The 18562-nt window shown below is 35.9% G+C and overlaps 1 protein-coding gene across 1 annotated transcript in view; it reads left to right on the top strand.

The window, feature by feature from the left end:
- Nucleotides 1-5184: 5184 nt before the first annotated feature.
- The window catches only part of LOC112058473 (CUGBP Elav-like family member 2), a 511519-nt gene continuing 498141 nt past the window's right edge, over nucleotides 5185-18562 (top strand). Inside the window, exon 1 of the mRNA XM_052883368.1 lies at nucleotides 5185-5306. The gene's annotated coding sequence lies outside the window, so the exon portion shown is untranslated. The remainder of the gene's footprint in view (nucleotides 5307-18562) is intronic.

The following is an 18562-nucleotide window of genomic DNA, read 5'->3' as shown; positions in this document are numbered from 1 at the left end:
CGGACCTGATTCGACCCCACCTTCCGAAATCGGAGGCAGAGGTCATATCCACTGGGCTGTCACGGCTCTTAGCACATACGATGTTATATTTTGCTTTTTAATTTATTTGCAGTCGGTTGAATTTTTTTGGTTATTACAACAGACTATTTGCTCTAATCGGTTGACACGAACACTGCTACGGTCTACGACGATCGATTCTACTTATAAAGCATACAAATGTTTACTACGGCTCGGAATCGGTGCCGCCGGACATCGACGTCTGAATCAATTATTAAAACCCTTGTATCGATTTGGTCATTTACTACCAGCTGTACTTTACCATTGGTAAGGATTAAGACACACTGACTTTACTCGTGATTTTTAATATTTTTTACACATTTTATTTCATTTCACACGATGAAGATTCTAATTTTAGTAGTTTTTTGTCCAAACAAACTAAGCGAATAGTACTACTTGTAGAGCTTACTGTGCCGTGGGAGACTAACATTCCGAAGGACCACAATATAAAAGTGAATAAATATTATAACCTAACAAATGACCTAAAAATGGCTATGTAGTTAGTCTGTACGGCGTAAAAGTAGGTGCGAGAGGATTACCAGATATATTAGAACGAGTATCCAAAGCTGATCTAATAGGATCTTATCAAATTTGGCTAAGCAGGCAGAACAACACTAGCAGAGAATGGGAATCCTGTAGTCACAAGTTCAGGGCTCTGCTCGGAGATTTTCTCTCTACCACGCGATGGACCCGGCACCCACACGGTGAATCCATGGAATGCTAAGATATTCGTCTCATTTGTTTAAATTTTTAATGTTCCTACTCATGCATGCTTATTTACAGCCTTCTAGCAGTAATAGTCTCTGCGCTAAACCGCGGTCAGACGGACTGACGGACGGACATAGCGAAACTATAAGGGTTCCTTTTAGATTACGGAACCCAAAAAACTATCTAGCAACCCTTTGCCAGTATTAAAGACAATATAAACCTTTAGGGAGTCGGATGTAGGGCTGCTATAAGGATAATAATATGATGTCTTATCTACTTTTAAGTACCTGTAGTCTTTCAAAGCTACAATGATCCAAATTCCACAGCTGTCAAACGTAAATACAATTTGGTAGGTGCATAGGTCGAAAAACTTTTATAAATCACAAAGATCTGGCTCTGAAACATAATACTAAAAAGTTAAAATTATTTGCCTGTTACACTTTCATATTCTGTTCTTTTCTGTCTCTCAGTCACAAATTTTCATGTTGAATTTCATAATTGTTATTTACAATTAATGGTATTTTCTGAATATCTTTCATTATTTCACAGAACAGACAAAGTGTACACAATTCAATATTTACAATTATGAAATTTAGCAAGAAATTTTATGTACACTTTCAGAGACAAAAATGAACAGGGTATGAAAGTGTAACAAGCAAATAATTATTAGGTCCAGAGCCCGATCTTTGTGATTTTATAAAAGTTCGTATACAAAAAATACCATTGCCGAGAGATAAAAAAAGTTTCCGTTGCGATTTTTTTTTTACCTACAGCACAACTTAGAAGTCGACCCCTTTACTACATGATCTGAAGCAGCACAGACCAACCACTGATCCAATGAGCCAGAATTTATAATATTATGTTCAAATATTTAATCACTACGTGATCCTAGTTTTCCAGTTTATAAAGTTATGTCGCTTATTCAATAACCGAGGCGTAGAAATACCGACTGTGACCTACAATTTTGCAATATTTAGAACGGATATTTGATTCTATCGGAACTAGATGGAATAGGAAATAAAATGCAAATCCACTTTTTTATTTTCTAATATAAAAATTTCCTTCATACTTCCCTACGATTTAATCTAGCGAGACATTGCATCCTTTTAATATAAATATAAATGGTTAAGATTTTCTAAGCATTTGACATACATGAATGCTAAATATTTCTAAAATTTAGCATTCATGTATGTCAATCATTATTACCATCATCATAATCATCATCATCATCATCATCATCATCATCATCATCATCATCATTATCATCATTTCAGCAGATGAACGTCCACTACAGGATAGGCTTTTTGTAGGTACATCTAAACATTACGATCCTGAGCCTGCAGCGAATCCCTGCGACTTGTTTGATGTCGCCAGTCCACCTGGTGGAGGGTCGACCAACACTGCTTTTTCTAGATTAAAGCACCATGGGACCCCAACGTCCATCGCTTCTTCTAACTATGTGCCCCACCAATTGCAAAATAAAATAATAACCAATAATAACACTTACTCATATTACTGTTCCACATGACGATAATCTGGTTAATCTGGAAAAGGAAAAAGTATCAAAATACGAGTACTTGGACCTTGCTCACGAGAGTACCGCCATGTGGAATGTTAAGTCAATTATTATTGTTCCGCCAGTTGTTTCAATCAATGGTCTTACAGCGAAAAGCTTCGATCAACGTCTTATGAAGCTTTCACTTAACTGTTGAATCAAGAGTCAGATGCAGAAGGCAATGATTATTGAGATGGCGCGTATTGTGATTCCTCACTCTGGAGCCCTGACCACCGGTTGCTTGGGCACTCAGATGTCCCGCAGCGAGAAAGTTTCTTTTTTTATAAATATTTAATAGTGGTTTGTATTATATTTTTGTATTAACATTGTTTAAAATTACAATAACCAACTTAAGCTAACTTATCCTAATAACTATACAAATCATGCCCACGTGGAATGGTGGCAAGAATACTGGCTGCATTTCAGCGCTGGACAGCCTTATATCAAATTAATTGATTATACGAGTTATTATTTCACAACATGTGAATCGCTTCTCGGAAATAAATCTGTTAATTTAGTAGGTACATAAATAGAAAATGTTCTCCTGAAAAAATTCAATATTACACAGTCGTAAAATATATGCCAGAATGCCATTGCTATTTTTATTTAAATATGAATTCTATGCTATTGATTACCTGGATAATAAATATTATCTATACAAAAAAATATTATTTAAATGTCCGTTTGTAATTTTTAAATAAACATTGATTACTTGTGTGATAATATGATTAATATAAGATACCAAATACGGTAGGTAATTGTTTTAAAAAAATATGTATTTTAATGGTTTGTTTGTTTGTTCCGGCTTATCTCTAAAACAGCTAATTTATATTATTTTCCAGTTGAAAGCTATATCAGAGAATGACATATTAAATATTTTAGCTCATCAGGACTGGGTAAAACCGTAAGGCGTTCGCTAGATTTAAATTAATATCACGTACATAATATGCCAAAACGTTTTAACTCCAGGTTAATATTAACACGGAATTAAAACGCTTTAGCATAATTTCTCCAGAAAGTTTTGAGCGGGCATGCTAACAGCACCTCATTAAAGTGACGTCACTTTATGGCCTGCAGCTATCCAATCGGAACCGCGCACCACCGGATACAAAAATAGTCGTGCGAGGACAGGGGAAAAGTGGTTATTAGTACTTTTAGACGTTTTAGAAGTTTTTAACCGACTTCCAAAAAGGAGGAGGTTCTACGTTCGGCTGTATGTATGTTTTTTTTTTTTTTTTTTTTTTTTTTTTTTATGTATGTCCAGCGATAATTCCGTCATTTGTAGACCGATTTTAATAATTCTTTTTTTGTTTTGAAGGGTTTGATTCCAGGGTGGTCCCATTTTTTTCATGTCAGGACTTGATGATGGCATCCTGGAGAAATTGAGAGGAACTTTCGAAAATCGTAAAGACGGCTAGTGCGTTTGTTAGTGTTTCCATAAGGTATTTTAAACCACTACAATTTTATGAAGGTCTGGAGTTGGTCTGATGATGGAGCCGATACACAGACGATGGAACTCGTCAACGATTTACAGCAGGTACCTTTTGTTTGGGCTTGATTTATTTGTATTGATGAGAACTTTCCACCGAGATGGTTGTGACTGTATTAAGGGTCTGGTGATGAAGACGAAGGACAGTGAAGAGAACTCCTCGACGGTTCACAGTAGCTACCTTGTGTTTGGACTTGATAAATTTGTATTGATGAGAACTTTCCACCGAGATGGTTGTGACTGTATTAAGGGTCTGGTGATGAAGACGAAGGACAGTGAAGAGAACTCCTCGACGGTTCACAGTAGCTACCTTGTGTTTGGACTTGATAAATTTGTATTGATGAGAACTTTCCACCTAGATGGGTTGTGACTGTATTAAGGGTCTGATGATGAAGATGAAGGATAGTTAAGGGAACTCCTCGACGGTTCGCAGTAGCTACCTTGTGTTTTGACTTGATAATTTTGTATTGATGAGAACTTTCCACCTGGATAGGTTGTGACTGTATTAGAGGTCTGGTGATCAAGATGAAGGGGAGTTAAGGGAACTCCTCGACGGTTCACAGTAGCTACCTTGTGTTTGGACTTGATAAATTTTATATTGATGAGAACTTTTTACCCATATGGATTGTGACTGCATAAGCACGCCATAATTGTGACTGCATAGGGGGTCTGGTGATGAAGACGGAGGACAGTCACTTTTCACGTTTTTCTGAATATTCATTTTACGTGTGGATAAAGGGGGAGTGAAATTTTGTATATGAGTTAAGGTAGTATTTTTAAAATTGGGATTGTTGGACTTAGATACTTATCATAAGAAAATAACGTTTCAACTAATTGCTTATTAATTTTTGTTCACACTCAGTAGGTGTGCTAACACTAAAAATTAAAAAATGAAAATTTTAATAAAAAAAATTCAACCGACTTCCAACTCAAAAATTAACCTAAACTAAAAAGCAAAAAATAACATCTTACCTATGTGCTACCTTCTTATCAGTTTGAAGGCGGTGCCAATCCAGTGTCATGTTTTAATTAAAGCCGTTTCTGAAAGAACCACAGAAATTGTGTAATTTAAACGGCTTGAATTAAAACATCACTGGTTTGGCACCGCGTTCAAACTGATCAGAAGGTAGCACATAGGTAAGATGTTATTTTTTGCTTTTTAGTTTAGGTTAATTTTTGAGTTGGAAGTCGGTTGAATTTTTTTTATTAAAATTTTACACATTCCGAGTCCATCGTATAAAAGCTATCGATCAGTTTGATGCGTTGTGTATGAAAATAAATACTTTAGTTGTACGGCGATGTGTGTCTAACGGTCAGTTGTCATTTACTTGCGGTGTAGAGTGGTGCAGTATTGTTTTTGCTGGACACTTCCCGATTTCCTTGACCGACAAGTGTCGGTCAGTTTTCGGCGTGTCTCTCGCGCGGTTGTTTTGACTGCTGTGTTTGTGTTGTGTTGTGTTGAGTGATCTATGTGTTGAGTTGTTTGTGTTTGAAAAAGTAAGTTTGTGTTTTTTATGAACTGAAATAGATTTATACATTTTGAAATAAAATATACAGCTTATCCTTTACGGTGCATTGGAGCTTGCTTTCAATACGCGAGTGTCCGTTGAAGTAAAAGGAAACAAGTTTGTAAAAGACTATTTCAATAAATTGTCATTTTGAATTTGTAAAGTCAAAATATTTCGAAAATTTCCTTGTTCCAAAAACAATTTTTTCTGTAATTGATTTTCCCAAATATTTATCTACATTGTGTATAATTATTGTGAGGATTTTTTTTAATTCTCAGAAAAGTATTATAATCGTGAGCTATCTATATTACCTATCTACTTATAAACTTCATAATATTAAATCACGATTAGATTTATTACTATTAATCTACACACATAAATCCATGTACATATATATATTTTTTTATTCTTTACAAGTTAGCCCTTGACTACAATCTCACCTGATGGTAAGTGATGATGCAGTCTAAGATGGAAGCAGGCTAACTTGGTAGAAAGAGGATGATGAAAATCCACACCCCTTTTCGGTTTCTACACGACATCGTACCGACATCGTACGTCTTTGTCGATAGGGTAGTAACTAGCCACGGCCGAAGCCTCCCACCAGCCAGATATAAATTATTTAAATTGTTATAATAGTTTTTCATTAATCAGTTTGATTAATACGTGAACAAATTTATTTGATTATAGTATTTTATTTTCTTACTAAACTAGTATAGTAAATAGTTACTATAACTATTTACTATACTAGTTTAGTAAGAAAATAAAATACTATAATCAAGTAAACGTTACAGGCAGTACAGTTTTTGCTTGGCGCATTTCGTGATCAACACGTGGAAAAGTTTTGGCGAATTTCAGCACGCCCGCCATTATTTAGTTGTGTTTCATTGTTTTGCATGTCTTAATATTTTGCATGTTTTAGTTTTACACATGTAAATGAACGTAATGCTGTTGTATAACTTGAAGTATACGTCACAGTTGTAACTTCATTTACATTGTTTACAATTACTGTTGAGATGTTTCTATTTATCTATCACTTTATATTATTTTTAATTTGTAAATATAAAGTGATAGAAAAAAGCTGTGCAATCCTCCTGCATCTTATAAGTTAAGGTTCTGTGTTTTATTATACACTTACTAGCAGATGCGATGCGGTTTCACCCGCGTGGTTCCCATCCCGCAGGAATACGGGGTTCAAATATAGCCTAAATCACTCGGAAATAGTGTAGCTTTTTAACAGAAAAAAAAATTTACAATCGGTTCAGTATAACATATTTAATGCAAACAAACAAATAATCAAATGTTAGCATACTTGTAGATAAATAGCCTCTTTGGTCCTGTGTTTAGCCTCTGAGACCACATGGCTTTGGATCACGAGGTTCTAGGTTTGAATTCTGGGTCAGACTATAAGGACTGAGTTTTCTTTCTTCTAAAAAATTTTCAGTTAAACCTTTTAGCCCAAAGTTGGGATGTTGATAGTGTTGACCCCCCGTGCCTCAAGCTGAATTATCATTAACATCTGATAATTTTAACTGCATGTATCCAGGTATTCATTGCGCGGTTGATGTCATCGGTAATTTTTTTTATTTTTTTACAATCATGTCAACCCTTGATTACAATCCCACCTGAAATTAAATGATGATGCAATCTAAAATGGAAACGGGCTAACTTGTTAGGAGGATAACAATCCACACCCCTTTCAGTTTTACATGACATCGTATCGGAACGCTAAATCATTTGGCAGTCTTTGCCAGTAGGGTGATAATTAGCCAAAGCCAAAGCCCCCACCAGCTAGACCTGAACCAATTATTAAAACTTCAATTTTCATCAATCAAGCCCAGCCGGGGATCGAACCCAGAATATTCGTCTTGTAAATCCACCGCACATACCACTGCACCACGGAGGCCGTTGACCAACATTGCGCTATTATGCTAGTCACTCACCATCCGATAAACCCACATGCCTGTTCGTCGCGATGTGCATGACATCATGCAAATCGCGACCAACACACGATCAGTTTCATCGGATGTCAAGCCGTTAGGCAGGCATATGAGTTTATGTGGTGAGTGGCTAGCGCTGCTAGCTAAAGCTAAAGTGCTGGAATGGCGACCCCGCACTAGTAAGCGCAGTGTTGGTCGACCCCCCACCTGGTGGACTGATGACATCAAGCGAGTCGTAGGGCTCAGTATCGTGATGTTTGGAAGTCCCTACAAAAGGCCTATGTCCTGCAGTGGACGTCCACCAGCTGATATAATGATGATGATGAGTGGCTAGCATTATCTTTGCGTCCACACGAGAATAGAAATGATAGGGGTAAAACTGTGAGGCGTCTGCTAGGACATTAATAAATAGACCTATAGAGACCCTATACCTACGTAGATACTCGTACAACTATTTGACCCGTGAGTTATCAGCGAGCGATACGACCTTAGCTCCCGGTCAACGCATACCGAGCTATCTATATCTCTCCTTGATCGTATACCGTGCGATGTATTATTGATTATTGCCTTATGTAATACATAATGCAATTATATTTTTCCATTCAATGCTCAGTAGATATCGGGGAGTGTGCGTTCGACATCGTTTGTTTATCGTCTTTCATTCATATATTTTAACGACCCACTAGACAGCCAGACTCCAGATGAGAGGATATGGAGCTTAGACCCACAACACTGCTCTAATGTGGGTTGGCGGATCACAGAATAACGCCTGCTTCAATTCAATACTAACTCATTATAAAATTGCAGCCACATGTAAAATGTATGTATCTACATAATGTACCATTTTTTGACGCCCTTCGTGGCGCAGTGGTATGCGCAGTGAACTTACAAGACGGAGGTCCTGGGTTCGATTCCCGGCTGGATCTATTGAAGTTTTCTTAATAGGTCCAGGTCTGGCTTGTGGGAGGCTTTGACCGTAGCAAGTTACCACCCTACCGACAAAGACGTACCGCGATTTAACGCTTCAGTACGACGTCGTGTAGAAACCGAAAGGGGTGTGGATTTTCATCCTCCTCTTTACAAGTTAGCCCGCTTCACTTACCATCAGGTGAGATTCTAGTCAAGGGCTAACTTGTAAAGAATATTATAAAAAAAACGTTTACTTATGTTATATAAAATTTCTTGAGACATAGAAACATAACTTTTATATGGAAAAACGAATAACAAAATCCACATTAGATCACGTGGAGTCCCAGGTAAAAGCTTGTTTTGTAAAGAAACTTTTCGCGGCACAGCAACATGCAAAAATATGCTTTGCAATCGGGCCAAACCACTTTCAACAGAATGTTCATATAACAATAAAATGGTACGTATATAAAGTTCACATTCGTTTCTTTCAGCCGAGACATATTTATGATGCAATTAACTGAAACACACACTGCATTTTATAATCACAGTGCACAAACAGTCGCAGCTTGAGGTGACACAATAATTGAGGAAGTTTGAAAAAATAACTGTAAATAAGTCGCCGAGTGTAATTCAGACTAATATACGGGGTTCAAAATTCTTTGAAATTAGATTTCGATGACGAGAAATGTATTTTGAAATGAGGACAAAAGGAATGTGAATTCAAATGCACAAAATAAATTAATGTACGATGGAAAACATGTTATTAATTTTAGTAGCAATTATAGTTTACATAACTTTTGCCTTTCATTGACAAAGATGCTTGGAAGCAAAAGGATGATTCATCTAAACGCAATATTGAAAAGTAAATTAGTTATTGTAGACAACGATTATTTTAAACTAGCGGACGCCCCAGTTTTCACAAATCCCGCTAGACCTATGATTTTTTTCGGGATGAAAAGTAGCCTATGGATTAACATCCAGAATAAAATCGATTTCAGGCAAATCGCTTCAGTAGCCGCAGCACAAAGGACGAACAAACATACACATTTACACACAAACTTTCGTCTTTATAATATTGGTGTTAAGAGAAATTGTTGATTTTCTTGCCAGTTCTTCTCAGCAGAACCTGTCTTCTGTGTGCCTGTGGATGAGTCTCCATTTGTCATTTCAATAGAGTTCATTTCAATAAGCGATTCTAAATTTGAAATTGTATTTTTTTATTCTGATTTGAGTTTTACATTTAGTTTGTTTTTTACATAATGAACGTTTATACAATAAGAGGTAGCATTAAATTATTTTTATCTATAAATTAAGTGATATAAAGCAAACATAATAAGTAAGTGAACTTTTAAAGGTTAATTTATTAAAAAAAAAATATAGTCAAAATTAAACTTAATAATGTCAGCGATGGTTGTAATTTTAGGAGTATCTCAAATGCCTATTATAGTTCAAATGATGACACTTACACATCATAGTAAAATTAATATGGAATTTCTAAAATACTTTGTACAATTGAAGTCTATAAAAAACGAATGGCATTCGAATAATCCTAACAATTGTAAAGCAAAATAAACAAAGTCGTTTAATGTAGAATATATTACGAACGCGAATACATTGCACGGGAGAATATAAAATGCGAAAACGTAGGCGCGACCTCCAGATACAAATTATTTTGGTCACCTTGCAACGTCAAACGGTGCGATGCAAGAATTCGAACTCCGTCACTAGTTGCTCGAATAATGATCCCTTAACACATATACATATATCACTAACGGAGCTCGCGACTTCGTCCGCGTGGAAATCAATTTCACCAATTTAACTTTTAAAAATTCTTGAATCAAATTATATTATTAATCAATCAAATTTTTAAAACTGTAACTCTAAAAATTAAGGACTTTCCATACAAACCTTGAACCCCTATTTCACCCCCTTCTATTTTCATTTTAGGATTAAAAAGTACCCTATGTTTTGCTCCATGGTCCCATTCACCATTATACCAAAATTCATTTTGATCGGTTCAGCCATTTAGCCGTAAAAACGTAACAGGCAGACAGACAGACAGACTTACTTTCCACGTCCATGCTTAAAGATTAAGAGTCTGAAAGCCGATGTTATTTGGTTACCGTACTAACCTATGGTAGGAGACAAACTTTCAGCTTTTATAAAACGAGGTATGTCTGGCTATCGCAGGTTCATTCTACAATAAAAAAAATCATTTGTTTAAAACTATTACGCTATGGTACTAGCATGTATGCTTAAAGTAGCTAATTATAGTTTTATATCCGTACTTGTGCCAGTTTCATTTGATAATATACCTACGTAGTAAAGTTTTTTTATTATTTTTTGAATATTTTCAACCGTAAACCCGTCAGCGGTTATGTACGCGAGAAAGTGTAGTCATAAAAACATGATTAATTACCTAGTAGCAGTCTTGTTAGTATCTTGAATTTTTAGCTTTGAATATTATAGCTTTATACATATTTTAGCTTTTTTTATCTCTCATTTATTTACTTTATTTTCTTTACTGTATTTACTTACTTTACTTTATTTACTAACACTTTTAAAAAATTAAAAAAGGAACCCTCCCGCTGCGGGACATTTGAGTGCCCAATTAGCTTTGAATATCGTTATTATTATCCTATGTTAAAATGCTCATCCTTACCTATTTTTCCAAATTCTTCTCTCTTCTTATAGGGAAGAACTTAAACCCACCATGCTATTCCAATGCAGATTAGTGATCAAAGGGTTAGCGGGATAATATTAATGGGATAGGTACTGATCCAACGCATGGAGGCTTAACACAAATTCTCAAGTCTGGCTTGCTACTGAGAATTGCATATTATAAAGAAAATAATTCATAGGAGGAATCCAGAATCCTATGGTACTGAATAATATAAAATAACCACTAGACCAACGGGGCAGAGGATCTTTCTTTGAGCTTGATAGCATTATTTGAGAAAAACGCTGATTTACAAACATCCATACATACAGGTGATTTTGTACATTTGATAATTTGATAGGCTCAAAGTCACTCTGCGGGCGATGGAACGATCAATGCTTGGAGTTTCTCTGCGTGATCGAATTAGAAATGAGGAGATCCACAGGCGAACCAAAGTCACTGACATACGAGTAGCTCAGAGAGTCGCGAAGTTGAAGTAGCAATGGGTCGAAAAGCCGATGGACGTCGGGGTCCCAAGGTGCTGGAATGGCGACACCGCACCAAATTGCAGTGTTGATCGACCCCCCACTAGGTGGACCTAGGACATCAAGCGGGTTGCAGAGAGCTGCTGGATGCTGGAGGTTCAAGACCGTTGTGAAGGAGGTCCATGCAAGAGGCCTATGTTGCTGATAATAATGATGATGATGATGATGATGATGATGATGATGATGATACAAACGGGTTGTAATGGTTGTATACTTCTTTCTTAAAGTCTGTTATAAGCTATTTTAATTTACATAAACATTGTCGAATAGAAAATGTAACATATTTTGTCAGGAATTTATTACACGAGCTTAGTGGAAGGAAGTTAGTGTAATCACTTCACATCTCTTCTTTATTTATGATTTTCCTAATGCCGACTGAACATAAACTATTTCGCTAATGTCACGATGATTTAGAAGACACGCCTCAGTGAGATTGTTACGTGATTTTGTATCTGACAATCTAAATGATTGTCAGTGTACTATCCTACTAATATTATAAACGCAAAAGTTTGTATGGATGTTTGGATGTTTGTTACTCTTTAACACCGCTACTACTGAAGCGATTTGGCTGAAATTTGGAATGGAAATAGGTTTTACTCTGGATTAACACATAGACACCCGATTTTATTCCGAAAAAATCCATGGTTTCTAGAGACTTGCGAAAACTGAAGATTTTGATGATATGAATGTTTGGAACTCTTTCACGCCTCGACTATTGAACTGAATTAGCTGAATTTTGTTATTGATATATATTATAGCATTACACTTAGGCTACTTTTTATTCCGGAAAAATCCATGGTTCCCAAGGGTTTTGTAAAAAACTAAATTCCACGCGGACGAAGTCGCGGGCGTCCGCTAGTGTGTATATAAAAGTAGTGTAAACTAGTAGGTACATACTAATTTTAAATGCGAAAGTAAGACTCTGTCTTTTTGTCTGTTACATTACACGGAAACCGATTTTTATGCAATTTGGAATAGATAAATAGGACATTGAAACATAGCACAGGATACTTCTCACCCGAAAAATTTCATGAGAAACGGAGTCGTTAGTATATTACCTAATTAATGTTTAGATTAACTATGTACCTACGCAGGAGTATACAATGTACAATTAGTGTGTATTCAAACACAAGTGCACTCTCTATACCCTCACTTTTATATAGGACGGCAGACATGATAAATGAAATATCAGGCGCAGGATTGACGGTTTTACAAACAGACAATGTTTTTTTTATTGACCTGACGAAACCCCAATAACATATTTTTTTTTATTGTTCTGACGGGATCCCATTAACACATTTTATATTGGCCTGTCAAATATTCCAATAATATATTTTATTTATTGACCTGACGCGAGATTCAAACCCTGAACCTCATTGACCGTACCCGAACCAGCTAACTACCAATGAGGCAATATATTATACAGTAAAACTATAGTAGTGTAAACATAAAAAAATTGATAACTAACCTTTTAATTATAATGGCGCTGAGCCTTAACCACCGGTTGCTTGACTACCGCAGCGGGAGAGTTGAATTTATTTTTATGTATTTTTAATAGTATTTTAGTGTATTATTAACATTGTTAAAAAATTTAAAAAGAAGTGACAAATAAAAAAAGGAGAGAAAAAATAAATACACTATTTTTTAAAGTAATTCTACTAGTTCCAAAGTAAATTTGTGGGAAATTTCGTCATCCACAACATAATATTTTGAAAATTGAAATTTTTATTTTAGTTTGTCATAAATTTAGTTAAACTTAGTAGCATACCATCTTCATTATAATCCTATAAGTCCGGATTTTTGAACCTGTGAGTCGCGACCCCCAGGGAGGGGGCATAACCACAAGTTAATTTTTTTTACAATACAATGAATTTTGTCTATGGCAGTGATGACATTTTCATCCCGCCCTTGAAGATTTTTGTTCAATATATTTAAATGCTCAAATAAGTCAGAAAGAAAAGCCGAAAGGAATTCCGGGTAGTAAATGTATTTGTAAATGTATTAAAAAAGTAGATGTAGGTAGGGAGGTCGCAACATAGTTCTTCATACTAAAAGGGCCGTGGTACGAATAAGGTTGAAAAGCCCTGCTATAAGTGATTTGAACTCTGGTTTCCCATAGCACGGTGAATTAGAGGAGTCATTATATTAAACGTTCGCTAATACTGTTTAGGGTTCCTCTCAATTTTGCCGCCACCCTGGAGTACGTACACTACACTGCACTAATTGTTTTGGAGGCGATCCAAAATACATACTTAACCGAATTTCACGGGTGGCGTGGTGCATAGAAAATTGTTGCTCCGTACAAATTTAGTGAAACAATAAAATAGATGGTAAGTCTACTTGAGCTCGGATAATTATATTTATACTACTATAACATAACGTGGGATGGGACCCCCCTCTCGCTCTCCGCTCCGCTCTACTCCAAATGCACCGCTTATTTGCTTCGTTCATTATCATCTCATATTCGGCTCACTGCTGAGCTCGAGTCTCCTCTCAGAATGACAGGGATTAGGCCAATAGTTCACCATGCTCGCCCAATTGTATGACAAAAACTGTGATAACTCTGCTAATATCCGACCGCAGAATACACTATGTACCTACAGTAAAATACCCTTTTATAGTTAGCGTAGTATAATTTGTGTATGTCGAAATATCATAAACTTCTAGCTGTACCTCTTTAAGCACTAAACTATTAGAGGAATTATACAACAAACTGTTTTTAAATTAAACTCAAAATAACTTTATTATAAATCTTGTTAACTAATACTGATGACCCATATAGACATCTCAACTCCCTAAGATGAGCTGCAAAAGACAAATTAGAGTCGAATGAGTGACATTATACTTATCTTATAAACATCTAAAGATATCGTATTTTTCTCTTTGAAGATTTTAAGCCATCCACAAACGTTTCAACTTTCAAGCCCAACTCCGGTTTGTAGTAATGTAGTAATATTCTACCGCACTCGATACTTTTATCATGATGCACGAACATTTTAATCTAAGTACTAATACTTATATAATAATAAAGCTGAAAAGTTTGTTTGTTTGGTTGAACGTGCTAATATCGGTCTACTACTACAGGTCCGATTTGAAAAATTCTTTCAGTGTTAAATAGCCCATTTATTGAGGGAGGCTTTTCTCGATAAATTGGCTATATATTATCCCCGTATTTCTACGGGAACGGGAAACACGCGGGTGAAACCACGCGGCGTCAGCTAGTTATGATATAAAAGCAACACACACTTACCTAACAGTGTGGATATATAGGTATAATAAAGAGTAATAGATGATAGAATTATTATCTATGTTTGCTGATAGAATATCTTAGCTCAGCTGTTAATAAAGTTTATTTAATGTAGAAAATTCACGTGTTATTTAAATATTTATATCTACTCATCAGCAGAGGAGCTACGTAAGCATTGTCCAAATGGAAAAACGTTCTTTCAAAAGTTTTGACGAATTGGCTTGTCTGTATACAGTTTAACAGTTTATTTTCAGTTATCACGAAATATATGAGCATAATTATTTCTTCTTTTTTTGATTGGAATGCCTTGAAGTTTTAAGATTGGCACTGTTACTTTGAGATAGATGTTGACAAATGCCTGGCACTTTTCCGGGGCCTAATATGTTTGTTAAAAGATATACAGATAAACATCAAATATTGTAACACAAAAGCTATAACTAATTATATCTTCAATTCATTATCAATTTATTTTACCTGAAAATGCAATCTAATGGTAGGCGTCCACATATCGGCACCGTACGTGTAAGATGCATCGCGATCGCAACGTATATAAATTGGAATAGTTATAAGTATATATCATCCGTACCGCACCACGTTTCTAAATCCCTTGACTTTTTGGTAGGGTAGCAACGCTACGGCTAAAATCCATAACCAAGGGCCTTAGCCATATGACACTTCGATTCTCTTTCTACAAAACTAACAAAATGTATGGGAATGACAGATCTAATCAACAACATGATCACGTGACCTTTCTATAGTTTTCTAATTTGCGTTAGCGTTTGTAGAAAGAGAATTGGCGTGCCACATGGCTACAGGCCCAGATATCCTTAAGCTAATTTAGACAGTAAGTATATATTTCTTATTTGACCTAGAGTCGCTAAACTGAGGGTGTGATGTCACCAACTTTCCAACTGATTACTAACCACCGTGATGAGGCCTAGGAGACGGTCACTATTTTGAGGTATTGAGACTTAAATCAGTGTAGGGCTTGGTCTACGTAAAAACAACAGTGAATAGGCACGTATAGGCCTAATTGAAATAAATGAATATTGATTGAGAAAGAATACAATAAGGAACTTAATCTAACTTATCCTAATAACTATACAAATCATGCCCACGTGGAATGGTGGCAAGAATACTGGCTGCATTTCCGCGCTGGACAGCCAGGCTGATCCTTTGCGCAAAAAATGAGCCAGCCCTTCTGTCACCAGTCGAGGCAACTAGCCGTGGTGAAATGATTCGATAAATTTTTTTGGCACTGCGAGTCCATGGGTCTCCACGGCAAAAGGTACAAATATGTAACTCTCAGTCAGAGAGGCATACTTGAGCCACTTACCGGTTTCAGCTTTTTCTGCTGCGGCTCCTGGTCTTGATTCTGTCTCCCTGATATGACACGGTGCTAATTGATTCTGTCTCCCTGATATGACATGTAGCGTCCCACATTAGTGCCCGCCCCATTTCCCAGGGAACCAGCGTCAATCCATCAGGTCTCTTGCCATAATCGCGATTGATTGCTGACGGCTCGATCAGCGAGGGAATATTTATGGTGGCAAGAGCCCTTTTTATTATATCATTGAGAGATCCATGCAGAAATAGCCTACCACCACTCCTTTGGCATAAAAGCCCGTTGATTCCAAATTTACTCTATTCCTCATGGACATTTGTGCTCTAAGCATATTGATTTGATTTAATTGGAGACAATGACGCCTAATCTAACGTATCAAAAGTTACAACAAGCATCTTAAAGTTTATACGCGATGCCACATCCCTACAAACGAATAGTAGCATTTACCAATAACCATAGGTAATTCATAACAACATAAAACTTTGTTACCCAATTATAACAAGCCAGAAGCGTTGTTCAAATCCACCCAAGAGATTTCACATTTCATTAATTTCCAGAGTCCTACAGTTATAATATTAGGGTGACTGCCTACGAGCCGTGAAAGTACGAACTGAACATTTAAACATAAATACATCTGTACCTTCTCCTTCAACTAAAATGAAAATTTTGTGCTAGAACCAATATAGTTACCTAGAACAGCCTATAAAGTTAACTTACCTAACCTAACTTTATTCTTTTGTATCTATACTATATTTTGTTTAAGTTAAAAATTATAGGTAGGTGCTTCAGATAATCAAGTGGAAAATAAAAGTTAACTCTTTTTGTCCCTGGTTAAGTTAAGCGTCTAAAAAAGCGTCTTAGTCACTGTCATATTTATTTTTTCGCTCAAAATAAAAAAAAACCTTTCTTTGAAAAAGAAAGGAAAAATTAAAAAAAAAGCAAAAAAAAAATACCCTTTCATTTTGGCAAATAATTTTGATACAAGGCTCCTTCAAGGCACGCTACGCCACTGTAATATATATCGCTTTGAATTTATGCTATGTTTAAAAAAATATAGTATAAATTATTATAGAATAGCATAGCTCGTATTATAACGTATCGGTAGAATGCACCTTTACATACACACACAGAAGTTTCTAAACCGGAAAGTTCGCAAGTCCTCAAGACAAATAACCGTTTCAAACTCTGTTTTATCCAATATGTAGCATTGGATAGACAAAGTTCACGGTAATTCAAATAAATTTCCTTATGTGTTGCGGAACTTTTGGAAAACAGTGTCTTGTAAACAGATTTGGAATAAAAATTATGTTATTGAAGCTTCAAAGTTTCGATCTACTCAATAATACAAAGAAGGTAACTGTGTATAATTTGGTAGGCTGTATCCTTAGACCATTAATAACGGTCTAAGGATGTATCCAAATTATTTGTGTATTCGTCACCTAAAAGTGCACTCATTGTGCTTGTATTTCTGCCTATGGCTGATCTCTTAGTGTCAATTTTTCACAATTCAATCCATTTTCAGTGCGATGTCACGTCTTTGCGTTTTAAAGACATAACCACAGTGGAAACCAAAAAGAAATTATATTTGTAATTGTATAACATTATTTAGTCAAAAGTGTAAGACTTGACTTAGTTTCATGTAATTATTACAGGAAGCAAAAGCAACATAACTGACCACGTCACGGGCGTCCGTTAACTAAATCAAAGTCAAATTCATCTATTAATTTCAGTCAGGCTTAGGGACTTTTAGAACGTCAGGTATTGTTTTTAGTTATTGGTGATAAATAAAATCAGGCGAAAACTTTAAATTAATCTTGTGAGGGTTCTAAATGCGCCTTGGCGATTAGAGTCAAAAATAAACTCAGGGTTTTATTTTTTGTTTTAGTAAAAAAAAAACAATCGTACATAATTCAAAAGAATTTCACGCCATGGGAATTGGGAGGCAAAGACAAAACCTAATTTACAAAGTTTATCTTTAGTCCTTATTATTTGAGGCACGCTTCATAAAGTCCGTCTACCGCAAAATTTATAATAGTCCACCAACGTCGACACTTAACACAATAAATCTGGACTCTAATTATAATATTGGCGCTAAAATAGATTGTAATAGGACGTTGCCCTTCCCACCTACATACTGAGTGAATGAGCAAATACAATGAGTTAAATTCGTACCGTACAATTTTATATTACGTTCATTCATTAATTACTCTTATAATTTGAATGGATTATTATGCGTATTTGTAAGCCTTTACCTACACTTATACCGAAAAATATGTTTAAGATGTTTTTTTACAAGATAAGATAGATAAGCTATTTATTTTTATAGAATTTTTGTGTATTTTTAATATTTTTTTACCTCTTATAAAAAAAATAATCGCTGGGTTTTGGCACTTCCACACAGGGTAACTAACACCTATTGCTATCATGATCGTCATCATATCAGCCGATGGACGTCCACTGCAGGACAAGGGCCTTTTGTAGGGACTTCCAAACATCACGATCCTAAGCCGAGTACACCCATTGAATCCCTTGATGTCACCAGTCCACCTGATGGGGGGTCGACCAACATTGCGTTTTCTAGCGCGGGGTTGCCATTCCAGCTA

Source organism: Bicyclus anynana, chromosome 9, assembly GCF_947172395.1.
Source record: "Bicyclus anynana chromosome 9, ilBicAnyn1.1, whole genome shotgun sequence".
Classification (NCBI taxonomy): Eukaryota; Metazoa; Arthropoda; class Insecta; order Lepidoptera; family Nymphalidae; genus Bicyclus; species Bicyclus anynana.
The sequence above is the reverse complement of the archived record's forward strand: the minus strand, read 5'-3'. Positions and strand labels throughout refer to the sequence as shown.